This window comes from Equus przewalskii, chromosome 13 (genome assembly GCF_037783145.1).
Source record: "Equus przewalskii isolate Varuska chromosome 13, EquPr2, whole genome shotgun sequence".
Taxonomy (NCBI): domain Eukaryota; kingdom Metazoa; phylum Chordata; class Mammalia; order Perissodactyla; family Equidae; genus Equus; species Equus przewalskii.
In genome coordinates, this window is record NC_091843.1 from 7743742 (window position 1) to 7765105 (window position 21364).

General features: G+C 55.6%; 2 long non-coding RNA genes across 2 annotated transcripts in view; both read left to right on the top strand.

The window, feature by feature from the left end:
- The first annotated feature begins 2797 nt into the window (after positions 1-2797).
- The window catches only part of LOC103542908 (uncharacterized), a 33350-nt gene continuing 14783 nt past the window's right edge, over positions 2798-21364 (top strand). The window contains exons 1-2 of the long non-coding RNA XR_011525057.1: positions 2798-3218; positions 4041-4484. This is a non-coding gene — a long non-coding RNA (uncharacterized lncRNA). The remainder of the gene's footprint in view (positions 3219-4040; positions 4485-21364) is intronic.
- On the top strand, positions 11654-17364 carry LOC139075036 (uncharacterized). Its single transcript, XR_011525056.1, has 2 exons — positions 11654-11947; positions 16470-17364. It is a non-coding gene; the product is annotated as an uncharacterized lncRNA (long non-coding RNA).

The following is a 21364-nucleotide window of genomic DNA, read 5'->3' on the forward strand; positions in this document are numbered from 1 at the left end:
GCACGACCAGCCAACCCCGTGGCAGGGAGGGTGTCTGGAAGCCTGGGACTAGGGTCCGAGCCGATGCCCAAGGTCAGGGAGTCGGCTGGGCTCCAGATCCCAAGCCCTTGCTCACCCCGGGGTGGGGGTGGGTGGACAGGGCCAGGCCCCCTACAGCGAAGGTTCTAAATAAGGCCCTGGAATCTGCTGTGTCAAGTGACAGCTGAGAATCCCTGTGGCCCAGTGTCCTCTACCACCCGGCCCCAGAGTGACGTGGGGGGTGCCGATGGCAAACCAAGACCCCCCGCCCAACCTTCAGCCACCCTCCAGCCTCTCGGAGAAAGGAACTTCTCAGAGAAAACAAAAGTGAGTGAACTACATGACCTGTGACACCCAGCCCGGGAAATGGGAGTCCCAGCTCTCTATGGCGAGGAGGTGGCCAGTGTTTCACCGAGCTGGAGGAGAAAGGAGGACCACTAGAGGTCTGGTGCAGGAAAGGTCACACAGACCCCTCCTGATGGCTCCAGGAGGCAGGTGTCACTGCCCCCTGTGCAGCGAGGCAGAAACTGAGGCTGGGAGAGTGAGTGACTCGTCCACCGTCACACAGGGTTGAGGCGACTCTTAAGACAGACACGGTTAACCCCGTGCTGTCCTCCTTTACCCTGGGCCAGCAAAGGCCTGTTGGTGGCCTCCATCTCTGCAGGCGCTGAGCATCCTGCAGGATCAATTTCCCCAGCACCCCGCCCCCCCTCCCCCCCCTCCTCTCTCCACCTCCTCCCTCCTCCTCCCCCTCCCTCCTCCCTCCATCACTGCGCAGGCAGGATACTCAGCTCCTCATCTTGGCTTCCCGGCAGCCCCCAGCCCTGGCCTTCACACATAAATATTTATCTAGAGAATTAATAAACACAGAGAGGAGGCCTGCAGATAAAACCAGGCTGGAGCAGAATCTTCCACCACAGGTTCTCCTGGGGGTCGCTACGTGCCCAGCCGCACAGCGCTGTGTGTGTGTATGTGTTGGAGGGGGCAGTGTTGTTGATAAAAGAGGCAGATAGTGGACTGCAGAGGTTTGACAAACAGATTCTGGAGCCGGGCTGCCTGGATCTGAATCTCAGCTTCTCAGCTGTGTGACCTCGGGCAAGTGCCTGCCCCTCTCTGTGCCGTCTCCTCCTCTGTGAAACAGTGGAGTGGTAAATAGTCCATGCGTCCTAATTAATGCAGCCTCGCTGGTACAGGAGTCAGCACAGTGCCTGGCACACAGCAAAGCTTTTAGAGTGAAAATAAATACTCGGGAAACTGAGTCAAGATTCCACGATGAAGTAACTTTATGACAAGGGAGAGGCCCCCTTCAGGAGGAGGCTCCTCAGAGGGGGTAACATCGGAACGTTCTGGAATTCTCCCCTCTCAAACCCGCTGATGACTCCTCTGCTGTCCTCAGTGGCAGCCGGAGCGGGTTTGTTGATTGTTTCCATGGCTCACAAGGCTCCACACGGTCTGGAGCCCAAAGGAACCCCTTGATTTCGCCCCATGAGCCTGCTCTGCTCGCCTCGCCCATGCGAGCTCCCTAGTCCCCGCCCCCCCTGCCCCCGCCTCCGCCCCCCCCCCCAAACCCTGGAGCTGCTTTCCACTCCCCGGTTCTCTCACGCCCCACACCCCTATTGCACGCTGCCCTCTACCACGTGTCCTTCCTCCAGCCTCCTCGCCCACCTCCACCAGGCCGGCTGCCGGCTCTGCCGCAGGAACCCCTCCCTTGAGTCACCCTGGCCCGCAGGCGGGGGACAGACCCTCTCAAAGCAAGGCTCTGAGGATGCTGCCTCTCTGCCTCGGACTCCCCACAGCTCCCCTCCCACCCGCAAGAAAACCCCAAATCCTCGGAGCTCACGGAGCGCCAGACCACGCTGGCCTCTCCTCTCCAGCCGCCTCTCCTCCTGCCCCGCCGCTCACCCACTCTGACCACACGGGCCCCCTTGCCGCTCCGCCTCGGAGCCTGCGTCCCTGCCGTTCCCTCCCCTGAAATGCCTTTCCCGGGTGCTCCCACGGCAGGTGCTTCCCCTTCTAGGTCTCTGCCCGGCATCGCCTCCTGAGAGCCTCACCGGGTCCCCCCAGCACCCCACTCTCTCTCTCACGTGTGCACACCCTCCTCATCTTGTCACCCCTTTCCTGCCTTCGTTTTTCTTCAAAGTGCTTATTTCCACCTGAAAATATGTTATATTGTAATAACTGTATTTATAGAACGTATAAATAGTTTATAAAATTTACAACATTGTCTGTTGCTCTGAAGTGTAAGTTCTAGGAGAGCATGAATATTGCCTGAAGGAAAGATGGAAGGGGAGAGCGATGCAGGGAGGGAGGGAGGAAGGAAGGAAGGAAGGAAGGAGCCGAGGGTCAGATCTGCTGGGCGGACACAGGAGGGCGCGGGGAGGTGAACCCCAGGCGCTGGGACATTCGAGGGGACGGTGGTCTGGCTGGCTCAGAGATAGGGCACTTTGTGACGTATGAGGCGGGAGGATGACTTTTGGAAGAAAATGTGTGGAGCTTTAAATACGAGAAAAGGGAGCTGCGGCACCAAGAAGCAGAATTCAGTATTGACCCTAAATCCTCTTCCTTTTCACTGGAAGGCAGGGTAGCTTCTAGAAAAGAGAGGGAGGGTCGAGTCCTGTAGCTCGTCCTCCAGCCTCGTCTGAGCTGCTCTGCCGACCCTCCAGCCCGGCAATGGGGAGGGTGTGGACCCGGCACCGGGGCCAGGGAGGAGCTGGCAGCGTCACACCCTCTGGAATGCTGCGGCTGCGAGTAACTCGCTCCAGATTCGCGCATTCCCGTCAGAACACGAAACCAGAGGAAAAACCCGTGAGGCCCAGATTGATCAGCACAGAACTTAGCAACAGCACAACAGGCTGTGGCCAGCCGCCCTGGCCCGCTAGAGGGGCTTTCCGCCAGGCCCGGGGTTGGGGGACTGGGAGCTGGCTCCACCACCCCGACAGGCTTGCAGGGCCCAAAGGCCCCCCACCACGGGCGTCAGGGTGGAGGCACTGGGGCTCCTGCTGGAACCACGGGGCTCCCAGAGATGGTCTGAAATCCCGGTCTTCCCCACGCGCTCCCTTCTATGGGGTCTGAGAGGAGAATGCTGACGGGCGTCCCCACGCGCAGCCGTGGTTCACTCTGCTGGTTGGGCAGCCAGGAGCTGACAAGGGCATGGGGGACTTCTGAGTTTCAGAAACATCCAGATGGTCCGGCATTTCTTGGTGAGTCATGCCCTCCCGTCTTCTCCACCACATCTGGACAGCGAGGAGCTTGGCCGGCTCCTGACCCAGTTCCTCAGTCGCACTTCCCTCCTTCCAGGCCAGCTTCAGGCTCACTGGGCCAGCGTGGGTCTATCTCAAGCACATGGAAAAGTCCAGAAAATCATACTGCCGACAAGCACCCCTTTCTCCTATTCAACACCTAATGATTTGCTTTATTGGCGTCCCATCTTTCACTTTTTCTTTGAAAAAACCCACGAACTCTCAGATGTATAAGACCTGCGTGAGCACAGGCCTGGGAGGTGGCGGTGGCGGTGGTGGGATGTCCCCAGGCCTGTCCTAGAGAGAAGCAGACCAGCAGAGCTGGGGAGAGGGGTGGAGAGCACAGGCGTATCAAAGCCCGTGGCGGAGGGGGAGGGGGTGTGCCTGGCACGGGTTAGCTGCTCAGGGAGCGGGGTCCCAGCATTGCTGCAGCCTCCCCACTTGCAGCCTGTGAGGCTGGCCCAGGGGAAGATGCCCAGACCGGGGCTCAAGGTCACTGGGCCAGGAACAGGCCCAGGACGAGGAGTCTTGTTGGGAGCAGAGAGAGGACAGCCACTGATCCCCCAGTGCTGTCCCTTCCTGGGGGTGCAGGGAGGAGGGCCATCTCCAAGCTGGGTCCCTCCAGGGGGTGCTGAGTGCTAGGACCTGCTGGAGAACAGTGACGTTGCAAGTTACCCTGATTCCCTGCTGCGCCTTTTGGGGAAGTGGAGGCAGGGCACGGGCTTCTCCAGGGGTGGGGGGTCTCTGGGTTCACCCTGATGACCCCTTTCTCCCCCTCTGCAGCAGCTGCCACCTGGCCTGGTTGAACCTGCTCGTGGCCTGGCGTGGCCTGCTCGTGCAGTGGCGGGGAGTTAGGGCCGACCCTTTCAGCTGGGGGCCTGGAAGAGCCGGTGAAGGGCCAGAGCCTGGGATCGCAGCAGCCCCACATCTGCGCGCCTGACTCACGGACTCTGACATAGTGACGGTTTGTGCAGCTTGCTAAGGAGAGAGCACCCAGGCCTGTCCTCCAAGGGCCCCGTCTGAGGCCCTATCTCAGAGGTGCGGTAGTAACAGGATCCCTCTGGAGCCCCAGCCCCCAGAGGGGAGTCCCTGCCCCACCTACCAGTCTGTGGCCCGTGCACAGTTTCTCCTCCCTGAGTGTCACCGCTTCCTCGCCTGTGAGCTGGGAGGACTAAGTGACCAGTGTGGCTCGTTCCTGGCACCACATACACGGCAGCCCTCATTCTGGTAAGTGCTTGGTGCTCCTGCCACCCTCCACCCCACTGTATTGCAGCAATTCCCAAAGTGGGGTCCCCATAACCATAGCAGCGTCACCTGGGAATCTGCTAGAAACGAAAATTCCTGGGCATCAGGAACTCCAGCGTGGGGCCCAGGGGTCTGTGTTTAACAAGCCTGCTGGGGGATTCGGGTGTCCACTCATATTTGGGTACTACACTTATAGGGCATCAACCTGACCATGTCACTTTGCTGTTCTAGAACCTTCCATGTCTCCCCACGGTCTTCTGGATAAGGTCCAAGGGCTCTAACCAGCGTTGGAAGCCCTCCCCCGGTGGCCCTGACTGGTGTAGGTGCTCGGCCTGTTTTTCCAGTCAGATGACACCCTGCTGGAGGGTGTCGGTGACCGGGGTCTCAGTCCTGGGTGCTGGGGCCCCAGTGCAGGAGGCAGGAGAAAATGATGGTGTGTGATGGCTGCGTGTGTGGCTCCCAGTTGGAGTCTAGGCTCAGAGTCTGGCCTCTTCCTGTGTGAGCCAGGCAAGCTGCTTCACTGCTTGGAGCCTCAGTGTCCTCATCTGTCAAATGGGCACGATAATTAAGCGCCTGCTTAGGTCGCTGTGAGGATTAAACACCATCGCCAGGGCAACGTGCTCAGCTGGTGCCTGGCGGGTGCCTCATAGCATTGAGGGTCCACAGCCCTTGTCCAGACCCTCAGGCGGGAGCTTTCACAATTCTGAGTTTTTCAGATTCTAAAAAGGGAAATACACCATATATTACACAGCACATCCAATGAGGGGTCTTCTATTAGAAAAACATATTGATGTTTCTGCATCAAAATGTATGAATATGCAAAGTATTGCAAATGATATAGACTATTAACAAGTAGCTTCTCATCAGCTCAGGTCATGCTAAGGCTCTTGGACTTTTCCAGAAGGTGATGGGGAGCCGTCCAAGGGTTTAGAGCAGAAAAGTGACACGGTCAGGCTGATGCCCTAAAGAGCAGTGCCCAAACATGGGCGGGTGCCAGGATCACCAGAGGGCGTGGTCAACATAGACCACTGGCCACACACACGGTCACTCAGGCCTCATGGCGGCTGGTGAGGAAGGCGTGGTCACTCTCCCGTTTTACAGATCTTTCTGCAGAACACTGAGGCCCAGGAAGGTGAAATCACTGGCCCCGGTCCTTGCAGCTAAGTGGTGGGCTTGGGACTTGCCAAATGACTTTTGGGACCAAATTTATGAAAAACCTTTTGGTTTTCAGAGATTAACTGCCCTCCTGCTGGGCTCTGTGAGAGGCCTGTGACAGAGGGAAAGAACACAGGCTTCGGGATTCAAACCGGTACCAACACTTCTTGGTTGTTTCACCTCAGCCAAGCAACCTTGCCTCTCTCAGCCTCAGTTTCCCCATCTGCAAATTGGGATTAGCAGTTGTCCTTGGGCAGGGTTGAGGGAGGGCATGCTGAGATGAAGGGTGCTGGGCACCAGGGGAACCAGGAGGAGCAGCGTGGCTACCGGCTCTGCTCTCCTCTGGGGCACCGGCTGAGCCCTGGGAATTCCCCAGGCCCCGCCCCCGCCCACACCCCAGCATGCCTGGGCCTGGGCTCCAGACCAGGAGGAGCGCTTCCAGCCTGTTCTGCCCAAATAGTGCAGAGCTGGCTCTGTTGGTGGCTCTCTGTGGTGATGGCACCTGAATAGGATGGGGCGAGAAAGCTGCCTCCACACCAGGCACCCGCAGGTGCTCTGCCCGTCCCTGGGACTCTGCAGGAGACAGGCCGGCTCACCCAAGCTGGCAGGGCCACTGCCATCTGAAGGAGGCCACAGGGCAGCTGGGCCTCGGCACACGAGCCCTCCAGGGAACCCAGCAAACTGGGTGCTTACTGAGCCCAGGTCTGGGCTGCTCTTCCCATTCCAACCGTGGAAGTGGCCGCATTTCCAGTCGGGGCACTGACTGTCTCTCTCTCGAAAACTCTTCTTTCAAAGTTCAACATCTGCTGACCACCACAGCGGATTGGGGAGCTCGAAGTTTCCAAAACCAGAGGCCTGAGTTCAAACTCCAGCTCGGCGACGGCCAGCTGTGTGATCTTGGGCAGGTCCTTGGCTCTCCGTGCCTTAGTTTCCTCAGCTGTAAAGGAGCTGCCACCTCTGTCCTTCTAGGGGTCAGATGGAAACCTCGGAGACGCCCTTGGCTCAGCTTTCTCTCACCCCCACATCTGAGCTACCAGGAAGTCCAGGCGGCTCGACCTCCTGATGTTTCCAGAACCCAATCACATCTTTCTCCCACCAGCTCTACCCCGCTGCTCAGAGCCACCACGGCCTCACCTCCCTGCTTGCACCCCGGCTCCATGATGCTCCTTCTCAGCGCCCTGCAGTGCCTCCCCATCACTGACGTCACATGTGTGCCCCGCGCCTCCCCCACCCCTGCCGCCTCCCACCGCTCTCCCCTGCTTGCTCTGGCCGGCCACCCTGGGCTCCCCCTGTCCTGCACATCCTTCCCTGATGCATCGCCCTGGCTGTTCTCTCTGCCTGGAATGCTCTTCCCTAGATGCCGGCCTAGCTGGCTCTCTTGCCTTTGCTGGGTCTTTGTTTAAATGTCCTCCATCTGACTCCAGTATTTAAAGGGCGGCCTCTGTCGCCCCAGACCCCCCTGACGCCCGCTTGCCTTGTTTTCCACACGCTCTAATCGCTGTTTAACACACCCTGTATGTACTTCAGGTGGCTGTGTCCTCCCGTCACGGAGTGTGCGCTGCAGAGGGCAGGGGATTTTGTGGTTTTTTCTCTGCTGCGCCCCCATACCAGAACAGCGTGTGGTCCACAGTAAATACTTAACTAGCATTCAGGGCCCACTGCAGGTTTGTCGCGAGGGTAAATGAGTTCCTGCAGAACACTTGGCGCGCGTGGAGCTCCTGGGAGGAGCTCCGGAGTTCTGCTGCGCTCCTGGGCTTCCGGACCGCTGCTAAGCCGGGGTGTCCAGAGCCGGCCGGCTCTGCCCCTGCCGGACGACGTCCTCTTGTGCACACTCCTGAGGCTGTGAAGGGCCCGGGTGCCCTGGAAATGCTGAGCAGTGACGGGGTGGAGGAGGGGCCGCAGATGAGGCCCGAGAGGCCGGGCTGCACGTGCTGAAGCACTGGAACGCAGGGCTAGGGGTCGGGGCTTTCTCTGAGGGCATGGGGAGCCCCAGGGAGGCCTTGGTTGGGGGCGGGCAGGGGAAGAGGTTGACGACTCTGAGAACCAGGACCTGTGCCCTTCGAGGTCTTAAAGGGGAAGGTCGCTGTGGCAGCAAGGGACTGAGGACGCGCTCTTCCTAAGGGAAGGGTCTTCACTTCAGCCCCCGCCCATGGCCGGGAGAGCAAGAGGGCCCCCAGGCCCCCCACCCCGTGCCTAGCCCAGGGTTGGGGAGGAGGTGAGTTCCCGTCTCCGGCAGTTTTCCAGCAGCAGTCCTGGGTCACTAGGGAGGAGAGAGAGCGGCTGGACCGTGGGGTTCTCTGACCCGCAGGAGGGGTGCAGATGGTCTCCCAGTGATGGGCAGGAGGTGGGCTCAGTGCACTGGGGGCTTCCGGGGAGGGTCTCTTCACCCATTCCTCCAGCACGTGCTCAGCGAGCACCTCCTCGTGGCCAGGAGGGTGCCGGGCACTGGATGCACAGTGGGACAAAGATGAGCAAGGCCCTGGCCCGCCTGGGCTTGACCGTCTGGGGCAGGAGGCAGCAAGCCAACCAATGAGCCGACAGTAGTGAATTAGAGTTGTGGGCCCTGCTGCGAAGGGAGTGGGCCTTTCACGGGAGAGACTGATGCCGACTGGGGATCTGGGGAAGGCTTCTCAGCATTCTCAGCGAGGACCGCATCAAGCCAATATCTGAGGTCAGCAGGAGGTCTTCACGCAAAGAGGGAGGGGAAGAGCCTTCCAGGCAGAGGGAACAGCAGGGGCGAGGCTCAGAGGCCACTCCCCACCTAAGGCTGCCCAAGATGATGCTGGGTTTTCCAGAACTGGTCAGAACCCGCATTTGGGGAATCCACTTTTAAAAGCAAAACTATTAGAAGGGAGGCCCAATGTCATGCTTACTAGGGTCTCCTCTGCCCTTTAAAAAACAAAAGAACGTTTATCCCCCACCCCTACCGGCTAGGAGAAAAGAGTTTGGCCAAGAAAGGAAGAGAGGTGGAGTCAGCACTTCCTCCTTTGGAGGTGGGAACAAGCTCACCGAAGAACAGAGGGAAAATTAATTAATTAAAGGATTTCATGCGTTCAATATTTATTGATCCCTTACTGTGTGCCCGGCATCGTCCTAGTGCAGGGCACACAGCTCTGGACAGGACCAAGTCCCCCTTCACAAAGCTTACAGTCTAGCAAGAGAGATAGACAGTTAACAAGTCAGCAAATAAAAATATCACTTCAGGAGTAAAACGATAAGTGCTATGAAGAAAATAAGGTGAGGGTAGAATAGTTTAGGGGCAGGGTTGGTGGTCAGGTAGGGCCTCTGTGAGAGGATGATATTTGAGCTGTATAAAATGAGAGAGGAAGCCTCAGAGGACGAGAGGTATTCCACACAGAGGGAACAGCAAGTGCAAAGGCCCTGGGGCGGGGGTGGGGAGGCAGTTTAATTGGGTTGAGGAGCAGCAAGGAGGCCAGCGTGGCTGCAGTGACATGAGGGAGCAGACTGGTGGTAGGGAAGAGGGCGGGGAAGCACTGGCAGGCAGGTCAGGCAGGGCAGTCAAGTTCCTCAGGGTGTGGGTAACCCTGTGTTCAGGGCCTAGGGACTGCCACAGATGTTCCAGCAGGGCTGGGTTCAACCAACTGTCTGCTCTCAGGCACAGACCAGATGAGATAGCGGCTCTGTGCAGAGATGTGGTCCCACAGACCCCACTGTCCCTTCCTCCTACTTTTTTTCTAAGTCTCTCCTTCTAGAATGTTCCATTAGTCCAGTTTGGGGTGGCAATGGTGACTGCGGTGGGGAGGCTGCAGCTGGAGGCCTAACGTCTTCTCCTTCTGGGCACAGCTCTTCTGTTCCCAGTCAATATACTGGCCAGATTGACTTCCTTTCCCCACTGTTCGCTCTGGATCCTGCTCTCTGCCTGGCCCCGTTGAAAGTCCCCACACCCCGTGCTGGGCCCTCTGGGAGCTCCAGGCCACATGCTGGTCCCTGCCAGTCTTCTTCTGAGCCACCTTGCTGTCCCCAACCCTGCTTTCCTACCCTTTGCCTTTGGGTCTGGGCTTCCATTTGCTACCTCATCTTGGTTGGCTCTTGGCTCTGACCTCGTCAGCTGGTGACATATCCCATCTGATGGCCAATTAATTGATCTGCAGTTGTAGACGATGATGTGTTTGCCCCGTGTTGACACACATCCCTGTGGCCAGGCCCTCTGTGGGGCGATGGAGATGAAAAAGACGTCTGCCCCCAAGGAGCTCCCAGGCGGCAGGGGCGACAGAGCTATAGAAACTCGGCCGGAGGAGTAACGCCTCCACGCCCACAGCCATCTTCCTTTGCTGTATGGTCTATCATTTTTCAAGTTTTTATCTGGAAAAATTTCAAATCCACAGAAGAGTTGCAAGAGTGGTTCAATAACCACCCGTCTGTCTTCACCTAGAGCAGGGGCCCCTCAGCTTCTTGCTCGAAGGGGCGGTTCCGGAGGCAACAGCTAGAGACAGTTTTGGTTATTACAACTAGGGCCTGCTACTGGCATCTAGTGGGTAAGGCCAGAGATGCTGCTAAACATCCTGCAATGCACAGCATGTGGTGACTGTCCCTTACAATAGGGAATTTTCTGGTTCTCATGACAATGACAAAAAAATTGTGGTGCTGGATGTTAACTAAACTTACCTCACAATGCGTACATATATCAAATCATTATGCTGTACTAAACCAATACAATGTACTAAATGTACTAAAACCAATACAATGTCATAGCGATATGAATATCAGACAAATAGACTTTAAGCAAATATATTAATAGGGATTATGAAGGAAAATACATAGAACCAAAGGGAAAATCCTTCAAGAAGCCATAACAATCATAAACGTGTATGCACCTACAAGCATAACCTCTAATATATAAAAGGAGAAATTTACAAATCCACAGTTAATTTAGGATAATTTTAATATATCTCTCTCACGCAGACAAAAGAGAAAAGATACAGATAATTTCAGCAAGGAAATATACGAACTTGTTTATATATACACACCAGCAGACACTGACGGGGTCCCCTCTAGGACCACGTGGTACCAAATCTCATAGTATCGGGTGGTTATCCCCAATAGCCCTGGAGATTACATCATTACAACAAAGTGATGAACTTGGAATTGCTGTATCCAAATCTAGAAAACAAAAGGGAGAGAGAAATTTCTGGTCCAAAATGTCAGTGATAACCAGGTTGAGAAGTCCTGCTCTAAACTGACGGGTGGGAAATGTTTTGACTCAGGTGCTTCAATCTCTCTCTCTCTCTCTATTTCTTCTTCTTCTTCTTCTTCTTTTTTTTGAGGAAGATTAGCCCTGAGCTAACACCTGCCACCAATCCTCCTCTTTTTTTTTTGCTGAGGAAGACTGGCCCTGAGCTAACACCTGTGCCCGTCTTCCTCTATTTTATGTGGGACACCTGCCACAGCATGGCTTGCCAAGCGGTGGGTAGGTCCGCACCCAGGATCTGAACCAGCAAACCCTGGGCTGCTGAAGCAGAATGTGTGAACTTAACCGCTGCGCCACAGGGCTGGCCCCATATTTCTTCTTCTTATTATTTTTATTTTGTTTAGCCCTTTGGGAGTACATTGTAGACATCGTGACTCTTTGCCCCTAAATACCTCAGTACCCCCTGTATAATCACAGTACACATTTGATACAGTACAATTATCTTGTGTACAATTTATGTTCAGATGTTGCCCATTGTCCCGATAGTACCGTGGCAGTGTTTTTTTCCCCCATCTGAAATGCAGCCCAGGATTAAGCCCGCATTCAGTTGTCCTGTCTCTTTTCTCTCCTCTAATCTGGAACAGTTACTTCCCCAGCCCTCTGTGTCTTTCGCGACCTTGACATTTCTGCAGAACACAGGCCCATTGTTTTGTCGAGCGTCCTTGTCCTTGGATGTGGTTTGTCGGGTTGCTTCCTCATGATCAGCTCCAGGTCCTGCGTTTTTGGCAGGAAAGTCTGGCAGCGCCGCCAAGGTCTCAGTGCTCACGTCGAGAGGCACGTGACATCCGATGGTTCCAAATGTTCTCTTTGCTGAACTGGTATCTGCCAGATTTCTCCACTGTGAAGTACGCTTTCCCTTCGGGGATTAATAAGTAACATGGAAACGGGTGCTTTGAGCCCGAGGACATTCCTGCCCACCCACAACGGACTTCTCCCCGCTGATGCTTCTCACCTAAATCAGGTTTTACTCTCATGGAGCCAAATGATTTTCTAACTCCATCATTCCTTGAGGCTTCTGACTTGACGATTCCTCCACACCCACCGGTGACAATGAATGCGTTTTTCCTACGACAGTAGTCAGGTGATGATTTTATAGATCCATCACTCCCTCTCTGTCTGTTAGTTGGGACTCTTCTCTCCCTCCGTCATCTTTCCTTCCTCCCTTTTCCCTCCATTTTATATCTATCTGGGTAACTCTATGCATTCTTTCTTAGTCAATATGTTATAACCTGTTGCCTTCATTGCTCAGTGCTCAGTTGTCCCCTCTAAGTCAATACTCAAATTGTTCCACCATTGGCAATGGTGGTCTCTATCCTTTTCATGTGTCCCCATCATTCTTCGGGCAATTCCTTGTTTTCTGCCAAAACTTGATGTTCTGGGCTCCTCTTGTATTTTTCCTGTTTCAGCCTTGGAATCATCCATTTCCCCAACTTGCCCTGGTTCCTTTCCTTGGGGAGTGATCTTTAGAAACCAAGATCTGGGTGCTAGGTGGGCTCATTGTCACTGGGGTGTCGTTGACCCCACGCCCTTTCAGCAGACAGAGGTAGAAATCAACCTTCATTCGTGTTTAAATATATTTACATCATGAGCTCATACCTTCCTCTCAAATTCCAGTCCAGCACCACAGGCTTCTTTCTCATCTTCCCCTTCCATATTTGTCGCCCCCTTGCTGAAAACCCTGACTCCCATCAACATTAATATATGTGCTCATTTGCCCGGTGCTACGACAACCACAAAATAGTTTCAACCGTGGCGAACACCGGTAAACCTATCGAGTAACGTTTAGGCTTTCCTTCCTGTTCCGCCGCCTTTAGAGCAAAGGTACCCTTGTCTTTCGGCTGTGTTGAGAGGTTGCTTGGAGTCACTGTTTTTCTGCTCTCTGTGGTATCATGCTATCACAGTATATGAGACCAATTTGCTCTACAGTTAGATTAACTTGCTTTTATTTGCATTTAATATTAGGTTTTTGCCTGTTCTTGTTCATTTAGTTTAACACCTTGCTTAGCTGCTCTCTGGCTCTGCCTCCTGCGACAGTGGACGATGTCCTGAGCTAAAACGCTGGGCGCCGGTCGTGCTGTGGGGGCGCCTCTGCTGCAGGGTTTCCCGAATGTGGCCGCGTTCTCCTGGCTCTAGCAGAGACGGTTCCACACAGGCCTGGCGTTAAATCACCGTCAATCACGCTGTGAGAAATGCATTCCTTTTCTGCTTCTCCTTCCACTCTCTGCCGACTTCAAGGAGAATGTCTCAGGTGGTGCTACTGTGGCTTGAACGCCTCTTCAGCACTTGCTGATATTCCTTTGGAACAAGGAGGCAGAGGCCTCAAGCAGGAGCCTGCGGAAGGCAACGCTATTTAGAGGGAAGCCACAACGTTGTTTTATTTATCTGTTTGTTTCTTAGAGCCCGACTGCTTGGTTTCGAATGGTAACCCTGCTTACTTTTCAGCTGTGACCTTTGGCAAGTTACTTAAGAGCTGTGTGCCTCAGTCTCCCCGTCTGCCTACTAGAGCTATAACGGCACCCCATCGTAGCATCGTTGTGGGGATGAATGAGTTAATGTTGGTAAAGTGCCCCCCGGAGTGCCTGGCACGGGGTAAGCTCTATTATATTCATTTTATGGCAACTTTCTGTTGATAGGAAGCGAGTCTAGTTTTCCATTTGGGGTAGTGATGTAACATTTCCTTTTAAGATACATTTAGTTCAACGAGCCAATTAAAAACAAAGGTTAAGTTAAAAAATACGTGGCCTGCAGATTTAGCAAAAATCTCCAAAGCACTGTGGCGTCAGGTGGACCCGTCCCTGCAGGTTTCCTTTCCGGCCAACTTCTCAATAAAATAATATCCGTGAAGGGACACTGCGCAAACTGTAAAGTGCTCTCCTTCCTCCCGCCCTCCCTTCATCCTCCCTGCCATCCTCCTCCTCCCTCCTCCCATCCTCCCTCCTTTCTCCTCCCTCCCTCCTCTCTTCCTCCCTCCTTCCTTCCACAAATAATAACAAAGACTCCAGCCAGGTGCTGTGTCGGGCCGTGCGGTTCCAGAGGTGAGTACGTCACGAAGCCCGTCCTCCTGGAATTCACAGCCTAGTAGAGGAGGCAGACTGGTAGCCGGATAATTATTGCTCTGTGGTGACTGCCCTGATGGTGGAGTTCAGCAGAGCATGTAACTGGAGCATGGAGGGGTGGACTGCCTCAGCAGCCCAGGTGACGGGGGCGGGTCAGACACGGTTGCTGAAGCCAGACCTACACCTTGAAGACTGTGCAGGATCCATCGGGGTGAAGGAGAGCGGGAAGGCGCCCCCCCACAGAGGGCTTCATCCGTGTAAAGGTGTGCGGCCTCAGAGAGCACGCGTGGTGTGTTAATTCAGGAGAATCCACAGCACGTCAGGGTGGTGGCGTGCAGGGCACAAGGCTTGGGGTTGAACAGGAGGCTGGAGAGGGCCATGGGGTCACGGTAGGAAGGAACCAGAAGGCCAAATGGAGATCTGAGGCTTGACCCTGTACCACTGGGAGCCGCTGAAGGTTTCCAAAGGACAGCACGACGTGGTCACATTGCACTGGGGAAGGTCATTCGGGGGCTGGGCCAGCTTGGAGGGGAAGGCCTGGAGTTTGCACTGGGGGACTCTCTCAAGCCTGGCGCCACAGTCCCTGTGCCCCAAGCCTCCACCCCTTCCTGAGCCACCTAGGAGCCTGGCTCCCCAGAGAGGCCCTACCCGGCACGGTAGGCAAAGACTGGGTCACCCTGCCCCGGCCCCCATCGCAGCCTTGCCATTCTCTGGCTGGGTGGTCTTGGACTAGTTACTTTCCCTCTGGAAGCCTCGGTTTTTTCCTCTGCCCCATGGGCAGAATCCCACCTGCTTCAAGGACCACGGTGAAGCTCAGTCATGGCACCACAAGCGACAGTCCTTCGTGCCTTGTCCAGGGCCGTGTCTGTGCATGGGCTGGGTGTTTGTACCCAGTTTCTCAAACTCCCATAGCGCCTGGCTGAGTCAGAGCCTCAGCATATTCGCTGCCCCGCGCCCAGCTCGGGGAACTCCACCTGCTCCTGCCCTTTCCAGGAGATGCTCTAGGGTTCACTCACCATTGCTCTGTGCACACAAGAGGTTGCCACCGTCTCCTGATGGCCTATCCCCAGCACTGACACCTGCCCCCACTCTGGATAGTCCCACACTGGAGGACCCTTTACCTGGGTCACTATATGCTCTGACCTCCTTGTGAGTCGGGGGACAACACAGGCTCAAGCCAAATAGTCTTTCATCCATCCATCCATTTATTCATCCATCCATCCATCCTTTTGTCCACCTATCTGTCCACCTGTCCATCCATCTGTCCATCCATCTATCCATCCATCCATCCATCCACCTATCCATCCGTCTGTCTGTCTATCCATCCATCTATCTGTCTGTCTATCCATCCATCTAGCTCTCTATCCATCCATCCATCCATCCATCCATCCATCTGTCCACATCCATTCAACCTCTGTCCGTCATCCACTCATCTTCACGGAGCCCCTTTGCTGTGCCAGGTGCAGTGTAAGCTCTGGGGAGAGAGGGATGAGTGAGATGGACTCGCGCTTGCTCTCACACACAGTGTGTTTGTTCAGGAAAACGTAAGCACACCAAAGTGGCGGAATGTGGAGTCCAGGGTTTGGGGGATTGAGGCACAAGGCTGGAGAGGTTCGCAGGGTTTAGGGTGCAGTCTGATGGAGGAGATGAACACACACAGGTAAACAAGATCATGTTAGCCTGTCACAGGATGAGGAAGGAAGGAAACAGGGCCATCCGGGGAGAGATGACAGGGTGTGTTGGAGTGGTGGCGTCAGGGAGAGTGGGGCTCTGCAGGTTAAGTGGACTGGACCTGCTGATGGGTGAGCTCAAGGGATCCTGAGGGGCTGCAGCCAGAGAACTTGTAGCCCTGAGGGGGGATGGCCCTCCAGATGGCTCTGAGGCTTTCGGGGCCCAGGGAACCATCTGCCCCTGTGGGGAAGACCTGGGTTCAAGTCTTGGGTCTGCCACTCCCTGACTGGTGTGACATTGGACAAATCACCTCCCCTCTTGGACCTGCAGTTTCACTATCTCTAGAATGGGAATCTTAATGGTAATGTCCCCTTGAGTGACGATGATAATGTACTTTCTCAGATTTCGGTGATGGCTTTCACCTGAGCTTGCTTTATTTACTTTTTAAATTTTTGTTTTATTACGGTAAGACACTTAGGATGAGATTGACTCTCAAGAGATGTTTAAATGCACAGCACAGTATTGTTAACTAGAGGCACAATGTTGTACAACAGATCTCTGGACCTTATTCATCTTGCACGACTGAAACTTTATACCCATTCATTACCCCTCCCCTCCCTCATGCCCCCGGCCCCTGGCAACTGCCAGCGTACTCTCTGATTCCATGAGTTTGACTCCTCTGGTGACCCCACATAAGCCAAACTCGGCAGTACTTGTCTTTCCGTGACTGGCTTATTTCACTTAGAACGATGTCCTCAAATTTCGTCCGTGCTGTTACATATCACAAGATTTCCATGCTTTTTAAGGCTGGATAATATCCCATTGTATGTATATACTGCATTTTCTTTACCCCTTCTTCTGTCCATGGACATGCAGGTTGTTCCCACATCTTGGCTGTCGTGAATAGTGCTACAGCGAACATCAAACTAAAAAGCTTCCACCCAGCAAAGGAGACAATCAACAGAGTGAAAAGACAACTACAGAGTGGGAGAAGATATTTACCAACCATGTGTCTGATAAGGGGTATATAGCCAAAGTAATAAGGAACTCCTACAACTCCACAGCAAAAAATTGAATAACTCAATTGAAAAATGGACTAAGGACTTGAATTTTTCCAAAGGAGACACACAAATGGCCAACAGGTACATGAAAAGATGCTCAACGTCACTGATCATCAGGGAAATGCAAATCAAAACCTTATACCTGTGAGGATGGTTGTTACCAAAAAAACAAAGACAAGTGTTGGTGAGGATGTAGAGAAATTGAAACCCTCGCACACTGTTGATGGGGATGCAAAATGATGCGGTCGCTATGGAAGATAGTATGGAGGCTCCTCAAGAAGTTAAAAGTTGACTACCATATGATCCAGCCACCCCACTTCTGGGTACTTATCCGCAAGAGCTGAAACCAAGCTTTCTTTTGCAGTGGGCAGTACTCTCCTTCCCCAGGTGCCCACTGTCCAGAGGTCCCTGCCTTTCTCTTGCACTCCCTGCCTCGGGCCTGGGGCCTTTGCTGGGGTGCTCAGGAGCTTCTGAGGGTGGGATTAACAGGCACTGAAGCTCGGTCACCTCCACAACTTCTAAATTGGGTTTCTCACCAACGATGTGAAGATTTCATGGAACAAGGGGCCTCTGCCGCCACCTGCTGGGCACCTGGGGAAAGGGCTCTTATGCCCCAAGGAGCCCTTCCTGCTGTCTGGGCATTTATAAATGCATGCCAGCAATAGCAATAACAATAGCTGTGATTTATTAAATGATTGTCAGACATTGTACCAAGTGCTTTCAAGACACGATGTCTTAATCTCCAACAGCCTTGAAATGTGGCTGCCTTCTCCTCATGTATTTATATAGAGAGATGAGGAAGCATGCTCAGCAAGAGAAAGAATGGTCAACATCACACGGCCAGCGACTGGCCAGTGGATTCGAACCCAGGTCTGTCTGGCCCCAAAGTGGGGCTGAGCAGCGTCCTGGAGAAAGGCAGAGAGGGAGCGAGAGGGTGGGCAGGAGAGGCTGGAGGGCTGTAGAAGGTTCTGGAAACTACTCCTGGTGCCCTTCCCGGGAAGGTCCACTCACAGCTACTCCCTCTCTGGATGCCCAGGGCCTTGCTCTGAGTCCTCCTCAGCACATCCTTCTGCCCACCTTGGGCGTGCACTCCCTCACCCAGCATCACAGCTGGGGAAACTGAGGCTCCAGAGGTGGAGAATCTAGACCATGGATTCCAGAGAGTGTGGGGCAGAGGGGAGACTGATCCCAGGCCCTGAGCCCAGTGCTGGGGGGATCCAAGTGAACAACGTGAAACAGGGAAGGCGACCTGAGCCCAAGTTTCTGTCCACGTCAACTCCTCACGATCCGGGGCCCACAGGGCAGGTGGGCATAGGGGCTGGGAGACCCTCTGTGGGATAGATTCCCGGTGCGCACTCTGAATGATGGCCTTGCCACCGTCAAGGGCCCCGCCTGTCCGTCAGGAGGCCTCTCCAAGGGAGGGCCTGCCACGATGTCGCAGCAGCACTCTTTTCTGGCTCTGCCACTTCCCAGCTCTGAGATCTTGGGCAACTTCCTTCAGCTTTCCGAGCCTCAGTTTACCCTTCTGTAAAATGGGACTAATCGCAGTCTCTACCTCTTCGAGCTGGATTGGGAACCAAGTGACAACCCATACGTAAAGCCCTGAGTGCTCAGGAAGCACTTGATAAATGGCATCACTAGGGACCCCCACAGACACACACTAGCCAGGCCTCAATGCCTCTGCCAGGCTGAGAAGCAGGCGTTGTGGGATGCCTCTGCAGGGGAAACTGAGTCACTAGGTCAGGAAGTGCCTGGGCCTAGGCTTCAGCTTGAGTCACAGGCCTAATGCTGGGAAACCTCCCTGCAGCCACCTCCAGAAATGCTTCGTGCCTCTGTCTGGCAGCCTCAGAGCCTCCACCCCGTGTCACCAGCCAGGGGACCTTCCCCCAAGGAGCCCCCCGCAGCCAGGCAGGCTCAGCCCTGCAAGATGTATCCGATGGACGAAGGACGCTGAGATGCACATATATCCCTGCTCGACAGGCGAGGGAACTGAGGCTAGGAGGGGCAGGTGATGCGCCCGCCGGCACAGCGGTGTGGGGGTAGGACCCTGACTCGACCCCAGGGCGTTCATCAGAGGAAGCTCGGTGGCTGGGCTCCCTCAGGGCTGATTTACAACCCCAGCTCAGGCCTGGGATCAAAGTTGGTTTGCAGGAAGCCCTTCCCATCCCGACTTCCCCGGGACCGGGACACGCTTTGACGTCAGCACGTCCACATTCCTGCCCTCGGGCCCCAGGGTGGGGGCACCGACTTCCTCCCTCCAGCGTTGGCATCGCAAACAGGAAGCTGGGTCACGAGGGCGGTCCCGCCAGGGCGCCCGGAGGAGGGGGTGGGAGGCCAGGCCAGGCGGCGGTCCCAGCGCTGGACCACCTGGCGCAGGGCACGGGGACGGCCGGGTCGTGTTATAAGGCGCCCCTGTGCTCCGGGGCCCGTACAGAGGGCCTTCAAGGCTTCATCCCTTTGGTCTTCACAAACGACACGCTCACGGATCACGATTTCTCTCTGGGACTGACAGCAATGCCTACCGTGGGCCGAGCGCTCCCTCCAGGCGTGCGCTTCACACGGGTCCTCTCATTTAATCCTTATAAACACCCCTCTTATCGTCTGTTAACAGATGAGGAAACTGAGGCACTGCAGGCTAAGTCAGTCTCCAATGTCCCGCGGCTGTGGGGAGTGGGCGGGGACTCGGACCCAGCGTCTGCCGGGAGCCCCGTCCCCGCCCTCTCGGCCCTTGCTCCGCGTGCTGGAAACTGCAAATCCGACCACGTCTCTCCCTCCTCACCCTTCCATGGCTCCCCTCTACCCGGGGACGGCGGTCAGCCTTTCTCACAGGGATCTGAAGGGACCCGCGCTGCCCTGCGGACGGAAGGACATTACCCCCGATGGCATCGCTGATGCTACAAAACCAACAGCCTTGTCTGGGTCAATCAAGGTTGACCTCGAGATTAGGACTCTTTGGGTCTGTTAAAACATCTCACTTGGTGTCACGAAGTGTCTCGGAGGGCCTCCACAGGCCGTCCCTAGCGATCGCTGTCTTCCATGCCCTGGTTGGGCCCCGTTCTCCCAGCGGCAGCGAGGGTTTCTGCCGTCGCCAGAGTTCAGTGGGACGCGAGGCGCCAGCTCTGGGGGCGCGCGGCTGGCTCGCCACTCCCGGTTGACAGATGGGAGCACTGCGCCGAGCGTCCGCCGCTCACACAGCCGGAGAGCGGCAGGGGAGGGGCCAAACCGGGGCTCAGGCTTCAGCCGCCCCGCAGCGCTTCGGGGAGCCACCCGGCCCATCCCCGGAGGAGGCGACCCTGGCTGCGGGCCGACCCAGGCGGCCGGGCCATTTCTCGGGTTACGGCGCCCTCTGGCGGTCAGCGTGCAAAGGCGAGGAGGGCACGGAGCCGGGCGCCGGGTCCACCGCCTCCCTCTGCCAGGGCTTTGTTCATCCATTCCGCAAACATTTTTGGAGTGCCTACCGAGTGCTTGCCGGTGGGACAGCCGCGGGGACACGTTGGGACCAAGGAAGACACAATGGCTGCTCTGGCCACACTTAAGGCTATCTGGGAGAACAGTTATTCACACACCCACGACGTACGAATACAGCCTGTATTAAAAATGCGTGGAGGAAAAATTCAGGGTGCATGGGAGTGCGTGCGTGAGGGCACCGAGTCAGCCGAAGTTCCCTAGAGGAGTGGTTTGACTGGAAGGGAAGTAGGAGACGGGGTCGGGGTGGGTGGGCATCAGTCGGGGGATTTCAGGCAACAGACGCAGCACGTACAAAGGCCCCGCGTGGGGAGGAAGCCTGGCGCGCAGGCAGGCTGGAGGAGTCTGGAGCCCAGTGGGGCCAGTGGGAGGGGTCACGGCAGGGGAGGAAGGCTGGGGAGGTGGGAAGCCTGGTCTCCAGGGCCTTCTGAGCTTCAGCTGGGAGGTTTCTTGTCTCCTCTGTGCATCAGGATGGTGTGGTGGTTAAGGGTGTGGGCTGTGACCCCAGGCTGCCTGGGTTTCAACCATTTCTCTGCCTTTTGCCAGCTGGGTGACCTTGGGCAAGTTGCTTAAGCTCTCTGTGCCTCTGTTTTCTCCCTTGGGTAATTGAGGTGATAACAGGGCTCCCTTCCTAGGGCTCCTGTGGGGGTAAATGAGGTAACATGCCTGGAAGAGTGCAGGGCCCTTGGGAGTGCCCGGTGAGTGCTGGTCACTATTATTATGGTTGTTGTCATTGTAATTGGAGGGCTCTGGGGTGGGGTGACATGATCAGAACCCCAGTGGCAAGAGGACTCCAGCCATGGAGGAGGATGTGAAGGGGTGTGGAAGGGGGCAGATCAGGCAGGGGCTGCTGCAGCCCTCCTGAGGGAGATGATGGCCACCCGGACTAGGGTGCTGGCGGGGAGGAGAAGGCATTCCAGGTGTAATCAGGAGGTAAAATCAGCCGGGCGTGGCGGATGGATTGGATGTGGGAGGCCAGGGAGAGAGGATCCAACATGGCTCCTAAGCCCCTGACTTCACGCTGGATGGAACACGAGATGAGGACCAGGGCGTTGTTATTCGACTGGTTGATAGATTGAGTAGTGATTGACGGGGAGGTGCTGGCATATGCAGGTCCATGGTGAGCGGCAGTTCCTGGCGGTGGCCTGGAGGAGCTGTCCAGGAGAGGGGGCTGCAGGGCTCGGCGCTCAGACAGTGGCCCAGGCGAGAGAGGATTCTGGATCACCTGTGCAGGGGCTGTTATTA